Source organism: Phoenix dactylifera, chromosome 9 (assembly GCF_051530095.1).
Source record: "Phoenix dactylifera cultivar Ajwa chromosome 9, Ajwa_hap1_PhDact_Kaust_v1.1, whole genome shotgun sequence".
Taxonomy (NCBI): Eukaryota; Viridiplantae; Streptophyta; class Magnoliopsida; order Arecales; family Arecaceae; genus Phoenix; species Phoenix dactylifera.
This window is the reverse complement of record NC_143198.1, coordinates 3,066,900-3,084,291: the sequence shown is the minus strand read 5'-3', so window position 1 is coordinate 3,084,291 and position 17,392 is coordinate 3,066,900. Positions and strand designations below refer to the sequence as shown.

The 17,392-nt window shown below is 37.5% G+C and overlaps 1 pseudogene across 1 annotated transcript; it reads right to left on the bottom strand.

Moving 5' to 3' along the window:
- Nucleotides 1–3: 3 nt before the first annotated feature.
- Nucleotides 4–6,222, bottom strand: LOC148702389 (uncharacterized; annotated as a pseudogene). The gene is made up of 4 exons (XR_015968607.2): nt 5,999–6,222; nt 4,774–5,620; nt 1,038–3,239; nt 4–130 (listed from the first exon to the last, which is right to left on the bottom strand). The product of XR_015968607.2 is annotated as an uncharacterized LOC148702389 (transcript).
- Nucleotides 6,223–17,392: the final 11,170 nt, after the last annotated feature.

The window sequence follows — 17,392 nt, the reverse complement described above, 5'->3', positions numbered from 1 at the left end:
CAGCCCCACATTCATCAAGAAGCGACCATCAAGGCCGCGCCCGCCAATCGCCCTCCTCCTCCTTTCCTTGCCTGTACATTTCCTTTTTCGCCATGTCTTCACACCATCCATGCTACGTCGTCCCATGATCCTTTGGAGGAAAGATTTAGTAGAAGCGATAGAAGATCACTATCAGTAATCAGTATATCATCAGCATACCCAAAGTGTTGTTGCTCTGGATTTGAGGGTAAAGAGTAAATAATCTACAATTGATTGAGTGAAACCAGCCTTAGCTTGTACGCACACATCCATCATTCCTAATTCCAATTCCCAATGTTAGAGAGAGCTGGGTAGGAGGAGAGCTCCAGATCGGTTCAGGTCGTTTCAAGGAGGGTGGACTGGGGCTCTAGAATAGCAGGGAAATGAGTCCGCGTATGGCAATTGCTTCGAGCTACGAAGGGGATGGAGAGCTCGGGTGCAATGATGAGTTTGATTTGTTTTGGGGTGAGCAGTTTAGAGGTAAGGGCTTTTGGTCCATTGCTTTCATGAATTCTCTTGCTGCTTCGATCAAATTATGACAGTACAAAGATATCCTTCCCGTCCTGGAAGGTGCTTGAATCCATTGCATGGGCATGATGTTATAGGCACAATTTAGATTCGTTAAAAATTTATGACGAAAAGCCTAGATAGCGAACCCCTTCATGCATTCTTCACCAATGAATCCGTTGCAGATATTGATGTGATGCCGTATGAGGTACGGTCTCTCTTTGACATAAATTAATTTATGGTAAACACCAAAGTTTCTACGGCTAACTAAGCTTCAAACGTTATAGTTTGCCCTTTGTTTGACCAAACAATGCAGCATATATCGTAAAATGTACAGAGTTTTTTACTGAAGGCAGTAATAGAGGCCCAAATTAGGACTGAAGAACATGTACACCAGCATTCCATGACTATATTTACCTCTCAATTGACTCTCAAGTAAAATTCCTGTTCCTAATTCTCTCTATGAAATCATTAATGTGAATATGGAACAGTTAGAGGAGAAGAGACATTACCAGGTGGACATCTTGGTCGACGGCACCGCCTTGTTGTCCTTCCCCACCCTATCATATTTCTCCCATCAACTTCCAGATCAGTGTTAATGGGATCCACTGGTGGGGAACTGACCTGAGTGTCTGATAGGGTGACAACAAAACTTCTAGGCTGCCTCCTTCCCTTTGCTTGGGAATGCAGGCCATTCCGACCAGCGTCCCTTCTTGTTAAGCCTGTCTTCCAAGACTTGCCTGATGCTTTCATCAGTCCTCCAATAGTTTGAAGGTCCTCTGCTACTTCATGCCTTGACAGTGATGCAAGGCCTGGTAGAATATCTTTCTGAAAGTCCCTTTTCTGCCGCCGCCTTCTTGCCTGGCCTCTCCGAGGCCTCATCAGAAGCAGCGAAGCGGCACCAGTTTCTCCTTCCTTTCTATTCTCAAACTCTTTTGGCTTACAGCAGCAATTGTCCACCTTAATTTCTTTGAGCTTCAGTGTCATAGCCTCGAAGGAATCCAATCCGTTATCTTCTGAAGATTCATATCTACCATCTCCACCACTCCTTGGAACTCCTTTGTCTGCATTGGATGAAACCACCTGTGCAAGCCAAAACAAGGTATTCCATTGACCGGGAGGCAATGGATGACATGTGATTTCCTCTAAATGGCTATATATATCCACTGACATAGCAACAATATTCTCTGCTGCCTCCCTTACAAACTTGTCATGAGAGCATTCTGTTTGTTGCGAACCATCTGTTTTGCTCGGTGGCGTAGATCTGTGATGGGACAATATATTCCCCTCTTCCTGCGAAATTGGTGCTTCCAAATTGTTCTCAGAAGCGACTTTTTCAGAAACTCTTTGTACCGGGAGTGGCAGTGGACCAGCTGCCTCACTTTTAGGTGAGAACTCTGATAGCCTTGGGTCATCCATACAAGTTAGTTCAGCATTTAGATTGATGTGGTCCCTAAAACTCATACTAATGTTTTCAGACCACTTTTCCGTGATTGAACTCCCTATGGAGATTGGTTTCTCAGAACTGCGCTCCTTCATGTCACAGGTCAAGTCAGTGAACCGTATGTCTTTCTCAATGCACATGCTTTCATCAGTCAAAGAGCATTCCTGGCGTGAAACAGCACCCTGCTGAACCTTCTCAAGAATAGGAAAGCCAAGAATTCTTCGACTGCTAAAATCATCAGAAATCTCATTCTTCTGCACACTAATCTCCATGTCCTGCAAAATTGACGTAGAACCCTGAGGATTACAGAGACTTAGACCAGATTCCTTATCTTGTTTCCTATCAGATTTTGGAGCCACAATATGGGAACTGGACATCAGCTGAGAATGACCATGTGTGAAGCCCAACTCCATCTGAGATGCATGTTTTTCCAAGTCAATAGATTCATCACAGGCTGGTTTCTTACTGAGCCAAGAGATTCCTTTCGAGGACTCCTCAAATTTCTGCTCTAGATTACATACCACTACATGCTGTTGGGCGGTAAGATCAGTTTGAATTCCATCTGGAAGTGCTTGGTTCAGATTTACATCTTTTGGTGACTTCACATCTGTGCATTGCAAATCCTTAGAACACTTTTGGGGTCCATGACCTATGGAGTTTCCATAAGCTGAACCATCGCCAGTATCATTCTGGTTTGGCTTACCAAAAGTGATTGATGGTAGCTGTAAACATGGTGCACATTTAGAATCCAGCCCAAAATCATCAAGTGATCTATTTAGATAAGGGGATGCCTCGCTTCCAACTCTTGGGCGTGAATTTGAATCCCTACTGGTTTGCCATTTTTCACGATCAGTGCCTATGTTCTTAATAGTTACATTGGATATCCTGTTCTGCATACTCAGAGTTGTTGAGCCGTTAAAGCATGGAGGTGCTCGAACTGCAACCGGAATGTGGTTTATGCAGTTCACAGGCTTTGTCCAAGATGAAACCAGGGAAGGTGCAGTAGTGGAGTCCGTCTGAGGAAGAATTGAGAAAGAAGGCATTGAAGGAAATATCTCTGCTGAACTTTTTGAGGTGGCAAGATGAGTACTTCCAGAGGTTTCAATACCATAAGTTGGCCTTTGTCTGAACCATGTCTCTGTTTTATTTTGCTGTGGTAAAACAATTCCATGTGAATTCTTAAGCTTCAGGTGTATGGTGTCAGATGACATGAGGAATTTATCATCGGAGAGACTTGGACTGAAAAAAACTGTGCTGCTCCTTCTTTGCCCTGTGAAATTAATTGTCGGAAAAACAAAGATGAAAAAGATAGAAACTCACATATAGAGCACAAAGTATCAACAGAAAAGAAATAAAGATAAGAGTCTACTTATGCACTACCCTAAGATTTAGACAAAAGAATAAAAGAGAGAGAGAGGGAACCATATTCACTGAGAAAAACAAAGTGTCTGGCAGAATTGAATGTGAAGCTACAGGTCATTAATCTTCAGAGTGGTTTTCAAAATAACAACGCAACAAATGTGCACAAAGATGAACATCCCACAGCTAAAATTTCCCTACTGGTTGAACCACTGCGGTTCAAAATATATACCCCACTTGATACGAGTCACATTTATATATAAAACCAGTGGATGTAACAACTTACTTTTCTTCTTCAAATCTGCATGTTCATGAACTTCACAAAGCCAAAAAATAAATGTAAAACAATAAGTGGCAATATATTAAGCATTGATCTCGTCATGTATCAAGGCAGTAGTTGGTAACAAACCCCAACCCTCCTTCCATGTGAACCTACAACAAGCAGTTGGCACATACAGTGGTACTGACTGATGCAAACTGTAGTGGAGCATGAAGGGCCAACATGGTCGGATACATGGCAACACAAGGACCAATATGGTCGGATACATGGCAACACTAGGACCAATATGGTCAGATACATAGCAACACCATTTAGCATGGTGATACTAAGACATAACTGAAAAGGGTCCTCATTCACTCTTTAGAAACTACTTCTACGATCATTCTATCAAAAAATTTAGTAGATTCAAATACAAAAAGAAGACATTCTGAAATAGGGATCGACCAGAGACTCAAAGAACCAAGACATGGTTCTAATAAACTTTATCATTTAGGTTTACGTTAAAGTGGTAGTTTCATTTTTTTTTTATGTTCCATCAATAAACCAATCAATATTATACCTACCTAAAGAAAAAAAAAAGACTAAGAAAACTCAGCTAATATACTGATATCGTACTCACTTATCTCTTGGGATATACTGGTTTATATCTCCAGGATAATAACGGCTGAAATTATGTACATACAATGTTAGTGAGTGTGCAATATCAGTGCGGACTGTTATCTCGACGGAGATCTCAGTTGAGATGAAAAATTTTGGTTGATGCAAGTGAAATGAATGCACTCTGTACCCTTTGCAACATTGATTACAGAAAACAGATCAATCATGCCATGCTCTACATTTGTAAATCATTGAATCACCCTTTAGGGTCTAAGAGAATTCAGATGATAATATATATATATATATATATATATATATATATATATATATATATATATATATATAGCCAAAAATAAGAGAATTGTCACTTCTGATGAAATGCATTTATCCAGGACATGTTTAGAAAGGGAACTACAAAAGTGATAATGATCTGGACCAAGGTACGCTGAACCGGTTCGGCAGACCATGATCTGGACCATTTCAAGATTAACATCAATGGAAAAAATAAATAAACTAAAGGCATTATTTTGACACCTAACTTCCCCAAAACAGGTCAGCAAGATCTCACCACTTTCACTATTGAAGAATGGCCATTCCTGTCTTATTTCCTCTTTATCTGCAAGCAAGAAGTTTGAACTAGACCCTTCATCACCATGCCTGTCTTTAGAGAAAGCACCATGTAGGCCTAGGACATTTGTGTTGAATCTTGTTGACAACTGATGACCTTGATTCTTTTCACTGTTAGTTCTCAGGCCAAGAAAATGAGTGGAAGTTGAATTTGCTTCTCCTCCTTCAAACCATATATCTTTTATAGGTTTATTCAAATCAGCCAAGCTGTGAGCTGACAAACTATTTTGTGTCCATGAATCTGGTACCTTGTTGTCCTTTTTGCAATTAAGACCCTCGCTAGTGCCTAAAGTAAGCTTTAGATCATTCTCAGGATCAGAGCCGCAAGTTCTTCCAGGCGGAACTGTAACTCTAGATGATGAATCAGCAAAACTTTTCTTTCCTGATCTTTCAGAATCTTCACCATCAATATATACATCTGCTGGAAGTTGTAGGTTCAACATTCTCCTAGGAAATTTCTGAAGCTTAGAGTCGAGCAATTCACCATCTTTGATAGAGACTCCATTTTTTATTGAAATAGGACCAGATTGCAGATTACTTTCCTTCAGAAAGCTTAAGGAGGACCTTATGCCATCAGTGCTTGCAAAAGGTGCTCTGTCATAACTGGTGTTCGCTACAGACAGGTGAGACATCTGCCATATCTTTTTGGTGCCTTCACATGGCATTTGAGATGAAAAAGAATTTGATTGAGATGTATCAGATGGTACAGAGTTTCTGTACAACCCATCCTTTTGATGCTCATCCATCAGGTCCCTCTGTATTCTATAAAGACGGTGCAGTTCATAGACCTAGATTACAGAACAAGACTGCAATTTCAGTGACGGCAAACTTATTGAACAACTAATTCATATATTATGCAGAAAAGAAGAAGAGAAACCGAGATTTATGCTTTCTGAATTTTGTTTTCTTTTAGAAAAAGAGCCTATGATGCTTCATGAAGTGCACAGGAACTTAAAACGAGTAGGAACTTTCAAACCCAGTCATATCATGGTTCAATTGGGTTCAAAACCATTAAGCTTTAACTAAGATGCGACAATCAAGTCATGCTGCTCAGTCAACAGGGATGACCGGAAAGATAGAAGCTAACATAATGGAGCATGTTTTTCCACATCAGTAACAAAATCATGGTCTTAAACAATTTAAATTGGAAGTGTGAACATGCTTACCTGCTTCCTAAATATGGCTTCATGTTCGAGCATCGTCTGCTTTAGCATTTGTTTATCATATTCTGAATATTCATTCACTGGCCTCAACATGAAACCACTGTAGAGATGTCCACTCAACATATTATCTTCGTAGCACCAAGACCAACTACTGCTTACATTCTCATTAAGATCGCTCATGGGATGATATCCTGAAGGTAGCTTTTGTACTGTACTTTTGTTCCCATTCCTGCAAAAATTATGAAAAAGGAGTCAGCAAAACCTCTTAAGAACATTATTCCAAAGAAATTCAACATAAAATTCTGACATAGGTTGAGAGGATAAAATGTACAATCTTGAGGTCTTGGAATACATGTGCGCAACTCTTAGAAAAAACAGAAATGTCTATTAATGAACAAAAACATTCTGCAATTAAAAAGAGGAAATTTCCAGTTCAAGACAGAAACCACAGGAATTCCTACTAACAACAACACTAACATATTCTTTTCTTAATTCATAGTTTACTTTGCAAGAAACATGATATAAGAAACTCAGCAAACAAATATGTATTTCTCAGAGATGATGCTTGCTCATTTTTTCAGCATTCATCACCCAGAACTGTAACTAGTTTAGAGTCCACGGATACATATGCATGCATCTGTAAATACATATCGCGCGATAGGTACCCTAGTACATTTTCAAGTGTCCCAGTTATTTCCTGAATAATGTAAAAGAAGACCTGATGGAGGTTGTATTAAAGAAAAAAAATAAAAAGATGAGAGTTTTGCTATGTGGAGAAATGAAAACAAGAAGCTATAGGAGGCACCATAATGGTGAAATGAGAACATGGAGATACTTGCAACCCTGGTCACAATAAACATATTCGAAAAAAGATCACAGGAAACAGATAAAAAATCAAGAAATTGTTACATAGGCTTCTTTCTTTTTTGGCCATGTATGCCCCATCCACATCCAAAGGTAATTTTCTCTTCATATGCTACTAATTGAGTGACATGAATTCTTTAAAACCATTAATTAAGCATAATGTTATGAACCGATGGATGTATGGATGGATAGACAGACATGTACATAGAGATGGGATAATTACAGTTATTATTTTTCTTGTTTCTACTTAATGTTGAAAAGTTTTATTTAGAAACTTGAAATCCTAGGCCTCCCCCTTTAAGACCTATCCGAGAGACAAATTTGCTCAAATTAATGTCGCATGCAAGCATATATATATATGTATTGATCATAAACAATATGATAATTATCAAAAAGTAGGAGTTAAACATTATCCTATGTAAAAGATGAAATAAGTAATCAATGAGAAGGCAACAGACACTGGAGACTTTTATAATACCATGATGCATATTGCCATGTCCATAAATAAGTCACTACAGTTACCAGAATTAATATTAGCAACTATCTCAACATTCTTGAGCAACGGGCCTAGCTTAAATTATATAAAGATATTATGGTCAAGGGGGAAATGATAAACTTAGAAAATGACTAAAAGCTGGCCAACTTAAAACTTTCAATGCTGCCTGATGGACCATTGACTTATGAATGACATATCTTTATGTTGATCAGTAAACCGACTAGTTCATAAAATGACCTGGCAAAATCATGACCAAACTATGTACATATTCCGACCTACCATCATAGCATATAAAATAAAATTTGTGAACGCATATCTTGATTGGTAGTGCATATGGTCCCTGCCATCATGTTAAGAAATGGTGGATTCAACCTGATCTTTTTAAACTAAGTAGAACAATTTAGCACTTCAGATAAGTGGGCTTCTTCATTCAAGATATTTTGAAACGCCAAGGTGTACGAAGGTGTTGAACTATAAAATTCCTATTAATGAAAGGAGACTGTTAGCACTTGTTCAATACTTAGCTGGTATAGCAAAAAAAAAAAACAGCCCATAACTTGTTGGTAATCAGAATTTTCTTCCCCAAAGTGCAGTAGTTTAGTGTTAAAGAAAAAGCAGTAAAATATTAAGAGATTTGATTTTCAAAAGCAATCATAGTTCTTGCTCCATGACTACAGCTCAATCCTGCTGAAATATTAAGGAACGATCATGTTTCTCCAGCTTTCCTCAGTCTCCCGCATTGCACCATCAACTACCGATGATGCAAGCAGATATTTTTAGTAATTGTGGATTATTCTAATTCAAACTTATGTCTAAAATTGAATATTTGATCTACAACTATGTCTTGATTTTGGTAACACTTGTTTCTAGAAGTTCTGGAAGGATCCTGAACAGGTTTTTTGTTAAAATTTTCTTTCCAAATTCTTATGCTTTTGAGGTTATCTTCACATTATTATGCACGTCTATTGTAACCCAACAATGAAAATCTTTTTGAAGTTTTACACTTCCTTATTTACAATATATTTAAATGACTTTATTCTGGAAAGCTTATCGAGCTGACAGCCATTTTATTGGGATCGGAATATAACAGTTTTAATTTGTTATTTTCATTTATTTTATACATTTAAGATTTGCTTGGCCAATGAGCTAGATTTTGTTTAAATATTCCCTTCATAAAACTTGGATAAAAAAGAAACTTGTAAGTTGTAAACTTGTTGGTGATAATTAAATTAAAACATCTATATAGAGAAAACCCATAGGTTTTTTTTGATGTCCATGCATTGTTAATGGCATAACTCCGTCATGACATTGCTCAAAATCTTGGTAAGATGCACAGTCAACAAAAGGGATGACATATTGGGGTTACTCGCTTATGCAATATATATATATATATATATATATATATATATATATATATATATATATATATATATATATATATATGAGAAGGTGAAGGGAAAATTTTGTGAATATTGATTTTTTTTCCTCATGTTTTGCACGCTATGCTGGGGAGAGGAAGCCTTTGCCTCTGCTGCACCTGAAGTGAGGAAGAGAGCTAGATAGTAGCAACAAACGAACAAGTGTTCATACAACAAAGCTTTTACAAGGATGGCCCATGAGACCGGTGGATCCTCCTAATCTATCCAAACAAATAGATATGGAACCTATGTCATAAGTGTGCACCATTATTTTAAAGAAAATCCAGTTTCAGGTCGAAAGCCACCATATATGCTATGAAATTGTATCACCATTCAAATTAATAAGACAAAAGAAGGCATACAAGTAGAAAACAAGGGTACCTTCGGATCCACCTCCTACTAATGCCAGACTTCATCCACTCTTCTATAACTGCTGGCGAATCATGCGTGCCCTACTCTCTATTGAGATTTCACATATTTATAAGGAAGCCAATAGTGCTGCAAACTAGATGGTGAGCTATGTGGCTGATCACACTAAGACTACACTTTGAGATTCTTCAACACTTCTTCTGCCTCAATTTTTGAATATTTTGTTTTTTGATTTCCACAGATGTATTTTTACTCATATTATTTAATTTATCCGACTTACCAAAAAAAACAAGGGTGCCTTCAAAACAATTTTATGGTGGCTGAGGGTAAAAAAACTCGAGAGAATAAATAAGGAAACTTAGAAGAATAGGCAGAACCTACCACAGAGATCACTTTTGCAGCATAGAAAATACTATTGGTTTTCACTCAGTCAACCCATCAGTTCCACATGACGAACATGGTGATGGCATAGCACATCATGATTCAACCACCCTCTTGTGAACAATTTTCGAATTACTGTGAAACACCTTCCAAATCCCTGTGAATTCTGCCACTCCCCATGTGCCATGCCAGCATGAGGAATTGACCAAGAGATCCTGTAGCATCCACTCTTTTGACAAAAAGGTACCTCCTTCACACCAAGAATATAAACTTCTATCAAGGTTCAAAATATTGAGGTACAGGGGTGTATCCTTGGAGGTGGGCACAATAGGCACCAATTGAGGATCATGCCAACATAGGGGATCAATGGATGCATATGGATACGACCGCTGCACCCTTATTATGGTCTTTTTTATGTTATTTTTGTATCTACACAATTTTGGATGTAGGTTTAGGGTTTCAATCCAAAAACCTAAAAATCATTTATTTTGATCCTTAGTTCATGCTTTAACACAGAATGATCAAACAACATTCTGTCCATATCTGACAAAATATCCCTATGTTTTTTTTTCAATTAAACACAAAATTCCACTTTGACTTTCAAGGGGAAAAAAATGAGGAGAGAGAAGATTTACCTAGCTAGAATAATTTACCAGTCCCAAAAGTCGAAAACAAAGCTTCAATCCTGCAAGCCAATCTTTCCAGGCAATCTTCCATTCTCCCTCATTTTGTTCACTCCATGAAATGGTGGTGAATGACTTAAAAAGGGGTTATTTTAGTTATCCTGAGTGGTAGCGTTCAACTTGGGGCAAACCGATCTTGATCCCTCTCCAACTACTCAATCCGGGTTTAGTTTGAGCAGCTCAGGGGTGCTTTGACAGTACTTGCCCGAACATATGCCTCTTTGTACTGTCAAAGGATATCTTTTTATGTACCCTACCGACTGGTAATTCAAATCTTTACATCTACTAGCAACTTGTTGGCATATGTTTATTTTAGAAGAAGTTACGTTTCTTTTATTTCAAATTATTCACCACATCACATATGGCAACATGCTTCAATCTGTTAAACTCGCGTTTCCAAGGTTCTCAATTAAATCATGAGTTATGTTTACAGTCAAAAACAAGTAGGCAAAGTAAAAACAAGTAAGGATGAAAGTTCCTGAGTGCTTTCTCCTCCTATCAAGAAAGGAAGCATACATGATCAAATACAATGTCCTATTTCAGAAATTTTCCCCCATGATGACTTCCCAATTTAGCAGTTCTGCAATGGCATAAACCTAATGCAAAACTAAAGGATTTCAAGCATTTCATCTTTCAGTAACAAGAAAATGCCTCTCAAGGGCAATACATGTATCATAATTTAACTAAAAACGCCTTACTGGATCTGCTGTCAATCCCTCATACCAATATTCTCTCACTAAAACATCATAATTCTATGTACTAAAAAAAAACTCAAGGAAATAAGGAAAATCAATCTTTGCACCACTATTAAAGCTAAAATACAGCATTAAACCTCATCCTAAAAAGGTAATTCAGTAAGAGTAGGGTTTTTTTCCTTTTCATTTTCATTATCAACTAGGATTTCTACATGGTTCACGAATTCTCAATGCATTAATAGTTCCATACATTTCTAATCTAGCAACCATGAGTTTCTGTTAACTTGAATCTTAGTAAGTAAAAAGTGAAAACAGTGGCATAATATGCAGGCCAGAGCATTATATTGTCTAGTTCACCACTTCATACACCCCATGCCCAAGCCTAAACCAACATAAAGATCAAACCTGCCCAGAAACATACACAAATTTACATGATCAGCCTCATCTTGATTTCTATAGTAAAAGAAAAAAAATGAAAAGTTAAAATTGCAAAATCCCAACCACAAAAGTTTATAGTTAATTGTCATTGTTAGCACCCATTTAAAGCATCTAATCCAGATTCTTATACAAAAAGTTTTACTTGGATCCAAAATTCGTCATCTTGGTACCAGACCCCGTACCGGTGCCACACTAGCACTGTGTCGGTATGGTATGGTACGGAATTTGTTTGGCGTACAGAGTGTTGGTACGCTATCCGTACCGAATACTGGTACCAAACTAGTACAGTATGGTATGCTCTATACCGCTCGATTCGGGCCAGTACGGTATACCATGCTTAGATCAAATGTTTACCATGACTCTAAATAAAACCTCTTGGACGTTTCACAGATAGATACAAAGCAACGTTGCAGCTACAAAACTTAGAAATCTTCTACTAGCAAGGGAGCAGCAGAAAAGCTCCTATCAGGCAAGCTACTAAATAGTAAAAGGGAACAAACTCGAAAGTAAAAAGGGGAAAGAAAAAACAATGTACTTCAAATATCACTTGAAATTGTATCACATTATTTACTTCAGGAAAAATAAATAAATATTAAAGATTACCGAATCAAGAAGGAAACAGCCACTTGCAAAACTTTCCATCAAATCCTTCATGCTCACATGCCGACATCATTCAGCAAACTAGTAGCAAATCAAAAAAAAGCAGGTCAGCTCAAGGGAAGCTCACTTTCTAGAAATACATCCAATCCAGAAGATTCACAAGTCAGCCGTATGACATCCAATGTCACAATCAAGCTCCACCAAGCAGTGTCATGCAAATCAATTACATCAAGCAAATGATATCAAAGTTCTCTATCAAAATCAAAAATCCAGATTGTACACCAAGGTGAAACCTAAAAAATGCGATACATTAGCAAGTAAATAATTAGAAGCAAGAAGGTGATAAGCAGTATCCCTGCATTCAAACAGATAACGTTTCTATAATACCATTAATATGAGAGAGAAGTTACATGTAAAGCAATGTGCTACAAACTTCATCACCATGTATCCCTATTATACAACAGCAACAGCACAATCCCGAAATAGAACAACATAAATTATAAACAACCAAAATTTACAACAAAATCTTGCATGCATCACAGTTTCAACCGCAATTAAAAGCTACTTAGATTCCGCAACCAGGAATTCAAAAATAAAATAAAATAAAATCTCGAAAAAGTAGAGAAAGGATCTTGATTTCAAGTCGGAACGATCATCATATAAATGCAATCTCTAATCTATGAATGGAACCTTCATCCAGACCATCAGATGAAAGAATCATCAGCTTAAGAGCTAAGGGAAAAAGGATAAAAGAAAGGAGAACTTTGAACTCAAATCACTAAAATCATCAGATATAGAAATTTAGCAAGCCGCAAATTCGGATAATTTAACAATCGAAAAGCCATATCTTATATCAATATTTTAAACAAGAAGAAAAAGAGCTCACAGAAGCCATGAAATCCGAAATCCACGAGTACAAAGCATACCAAGAGACTAATCACCAAAAGATCAAAAGATCTCACCAACCTCATCCCAAACGAGAGAATAACGCATCAAAGAACGCGAATTTACCTCAACCCACGTCATCGCCTCTCGTCATCCATCTCTGCATCTCCTTTGCAGCGGATTCAGCATCAGAACCTGGAAAATCCAAAACCCGAACGGCCGCCCCACTCCTTCATCCAAAGTTCCCAACTTGGAGCCAAGAGAAAAGAATCCAAGCGAAGAGAAAGCGAAAGCAGTGAGAAAAAACAGAACTCGAGAGAAAACAAGAACAAAAGGCGCTCAAAGGGCACTAATGGGGGAGGATTGCGCCCATCTCCACGGCCATTGCAAGGACATGCAGCTGTCGATCGACACCAGATTGGTAGATTTCGATCAGCCGGGCCACACACACACACACACACACACACACAGAGAGAGAGAGAGAGAGAGAGAGAGAGATCCGCGATAAGAAAATCTCTCACAAGAACAAACGATCCTCGAAGAACGGCGACAGAAGATTTGTCAACATCTGGTCCTTTTATTCTCTGCCTTTTTCCCCCCACCCCTTTGATTTCTCCTCTCCTTTCTTTCAGTAATCAGTATGCACGTACCCTTTATTTTTGGTTTTTTTTGAGAGGAATGATGATAAAAATGGGATTTTTATTGCCCTGAAAACCCTCCAAATCCACAACACCATCCATCTTTCCTTATTTTTTTCATTATCAAATTATCAAGTCATGCAATACAGTATGCTCATAAAAATAATAGATCAAATTCCTTTGCACTCAACTTTTTATTGAGAAAATTATTTTTAGTGGGGTGTTTGATTCTAATTATCATTGTTTGCCCTTGTAACTGACTAAAGTAGTGGGATGATGTGGGGGCCACTAGGGGTTGGGATTTATGGGGTTGGTCAGAGAAAAATTGGGTGGGAGTGGTAATGCCATCATAGTTGTACAATATTACCATAATAAGTAGCGGCAAGGCCCATGTGCTTTCTCCACAAATAGATCACTTTTGCAAGAAAGATTTGAAAAGAAATATCAGGCAAGGTAGCGATCAGATATGGATCCAATAGATATTATCCATATCCATTTTATATTTATCTAAGAGTGCGGGGAAGAGTAGAATTAAATTAGACAGATATGATCGGATATAAAGTAACAAAAATTATTTTTTTATTATTTAAAAAAAATATGAAGAAATATATATATATATGGATTGGATTCATATCTACTTCGGATTTATGTCAGATAGAATCCACCCGCTCAAATTAAATTGGGTCAGGTGGAGCGGAGTAAACCGCCATCCAACCATCCATACCCACTATTACTGGTTTCAAATGAAAGGTTAGGGTTGTTTGGAAAGTAGAGATGTTTCCTTAATGAAATAAAGAAGTGTCTATGGGAATTCTTAGACCATATGTAAATTCTTATAGCCATTGTTGGGCTTCTTGCATGCTAGGTAGTGGTGACAAGATATGATTTAAAGAGGATGCAACAATTGCAAGGTCCTTTTGGTTGATAGACATCAGCTCCATATCATAGCAAAGTTGAGCGTATTAAATGAAGAATGATAGGACTACTTCCATTCTAAATCAGCCTAATCAAACCACAAGCTTTGTGACCAATGGAGGAGATATTTTACCTATGGTAGCGAGAAAGTAATGGAGCTCATTTGATTTATTTTTCAATTAAGGACTTTAGGTGCATGTACATGGCATGCTATTAATTAAAGTAATGGTACATTCTTGTAAAGGGGGTGAATTTTCGCAATCAATCTTTGAACTAAATTAGTTAGGCTTGAGAGCATGGAATGGTCCGCTGCTTAACTTTGGTCATGTAGAAGGCATGAAACTTTCAAATCACTCAGGGGTTGTAGATGGTTGAAATTTGGAAGTGGTGGGTAAATAAGTCCATGCCTCTATAGCAATCTCGAATGTGTATTGTAAGTTTTTGGAGCAAGTGATTGGCCAAATTTTTATAGATGGGTATTTTTATTTTTTGTTGGTGAGCTAGATAGGCCTTGATCCCACTTGGACATGACTTGATTTCTAAACCAATTGGAATCAATTGAATGGAACCTTGGTTTGTTTTCAATACAAGCCAAACATCCCATATCTAGGCTATGAACTATGATGTTTCATATTACTTTGAAGTTGTTGGCATTAATTTAATTTGCACAAGAAATATCGATGAATTATAATCCTATTGAAAACAAGAGAGTATTTTTTTTTTTGTTGGTTGGCCTACCAATTTTACTATTTGCGGTGGACATTGCGCAACTTAGACTGCAAGATTCAAACGGGTTAACCCAATGCATGACCATTGATGGAACGAAATATTGGCTTAAGTGTTTATCTAAGGGTTTGCCTTAGCTATTATTATTATTATGATATTAAATGTATATCTAGAATAGATTATAAACAACTTAGTGAAGATATAAATTCTTGTCAAAAGCAATAGTGTAAGAATATAGCAAATTTGGAAAGTTAGAAAAGGGACAGATTCTTATGGGTGGATCACTTTATAAATGGCTATGAATGTGCTTTTATGATTAGATAGGTTCATGTAAGAAGTTTAGAGTTAGGTTAATTTGTACAACGTTGAAATTTCCAACGAATAATCTGTAAGCTTGCTTATATAAAATTGAAAGAGTTGACACATAGTTTTAATTGATGATCTATTGATGTATTTCTCCTTCACGGTTTGAAAACATCTTCTCAACTTACTTTGAAGTTTCCAAGGCACTAACATACCATAGAGAAAACAAATTAGCATATTCTTTAACCAATGTTGAAGTAGTCCCATCATCACAGGAGTTGCAACTTGCAAGAGTTCCTAAATAGTCTTCTTGTTTCAATTTAAATTCAATTAAGTGAATTGCACATCTCTTTAAATTGGGAGCAGTTCGAAAAGGCAATAGGTTAGATCAAATGGTTGTTGTACACAAAAGCTACCCTCCACACATAGCAACCACTTGATTGAAGGCTAGAATCACAAATATTTATGTTGTCGTATGTTTGCTTCATATGCTCTATGTTTGCTTCATATGCTCGTGTGTGATACTCTAGTTGCCTTAGATAATAGAAAGAACCATGAAATCTAAAGAAAGACATTAGCGGAGGACACATGCCAAAAAAATCTTTTAAAGACTAACCAATTACAAAGGCACAAAAATACTTTAAACCATTCTTAATTAACATTTGCCTCTTCTAATAATAAATATCTCATTCTTTTCGAAAGAAATGCATGTTATCAATTTTAACAACCCTGGACATTGAACCACTTATGCCGTTATAACGAGTTTGATAAATTTAGTTAAATTTATGCACCCCGGCCTTTCTGACATACGCCAAGACACACCCTATTTTCTACAAATGCTTCTAAATTTGGTCAATTTTGGGTCACGATTGGTTGCACGCGAGGTCTACAATTTGGACTCATATTTAACCTAATATGTCTAACAATCAAACAATAGTCTAAAACAGATTGATCCTTTCTTAACACAACCATTAGCAGCCTTTGGAAGGGATCAAATAATGCTCATGATTGCATTTATATTGAAATATAAGTAAAAAAAAAACCAGGAATTAAAGCCACCAATGGCCGCTCCAAGCACGCAGCCCAAGACAATGTAGGAGGCTTCAACGTCACATCTGTTGGGGGTCAGTTAAGTACCTGTTACCGTCCTTCGATCTTTAATCTGACCGGTAGGGCAGAATCGTAATAATGTCCAATTTTGTGGGCTGCTTCGAGTGTTCGTACGTCCCTCGATTCCTGGCAATACCTGTCTCTGTCTCTCCCATCATCCCGAGGTTGGTCTCGGGGAACCTCAGACCGATAAATAGCCCCTGATATTTGGTTAAAATTACGAATCCTGGTACTCGGAAAACGGCCCTTCCGCTTGTCGTCTATTGAACAATCCAACGCCCCCTCAAAAAAATATTCCTTTCGTAAAGTTTAAAATATATGCTTTGAAATCTCCGCATCAGGTTGCAAGCACCGCCGCCGTATCGTAAACTAACGGTCACCAGGTATCTCTGCCTTAAAAATGGTTCCTTCCTACAACTAAGGCTGAATTTCTTCTTATTGATAGTCTAAAAGTTTACCTGCTAGCGAAATTCGTTTGGACCAAGTTCTTGGCAAATGGAATTTCACCTATTAGCCTATATGGGGGATGATGGACTTGGTCATGCTTAAATTATGCTGGTTTAGATTGCTGTTGGAATATAATTAAGAACCTAGGTTTTTTTTCCATTTTATTGTAGACTAGGCTAGTTTGGGTTGAGATCCCTTATTTCATGTTCCTAAATAATGGTGGCTTTCTAGAAAGCGACAATGCTATTGAAGGTTAAGGCATGTGCATGGCTTGTTTTGAGGAACAAGTTGCACACGAAAGGCTAGATTAGCAATAGCTTCTTGTATTTGAGAAGGCACCTCAAGGTATCATTGATTAGCCAACTCTAAGAAAAGTTTGGGATCAATTGCTGATGGCATTTTATTGGCCAATTTGGTAAGAGAGGAACT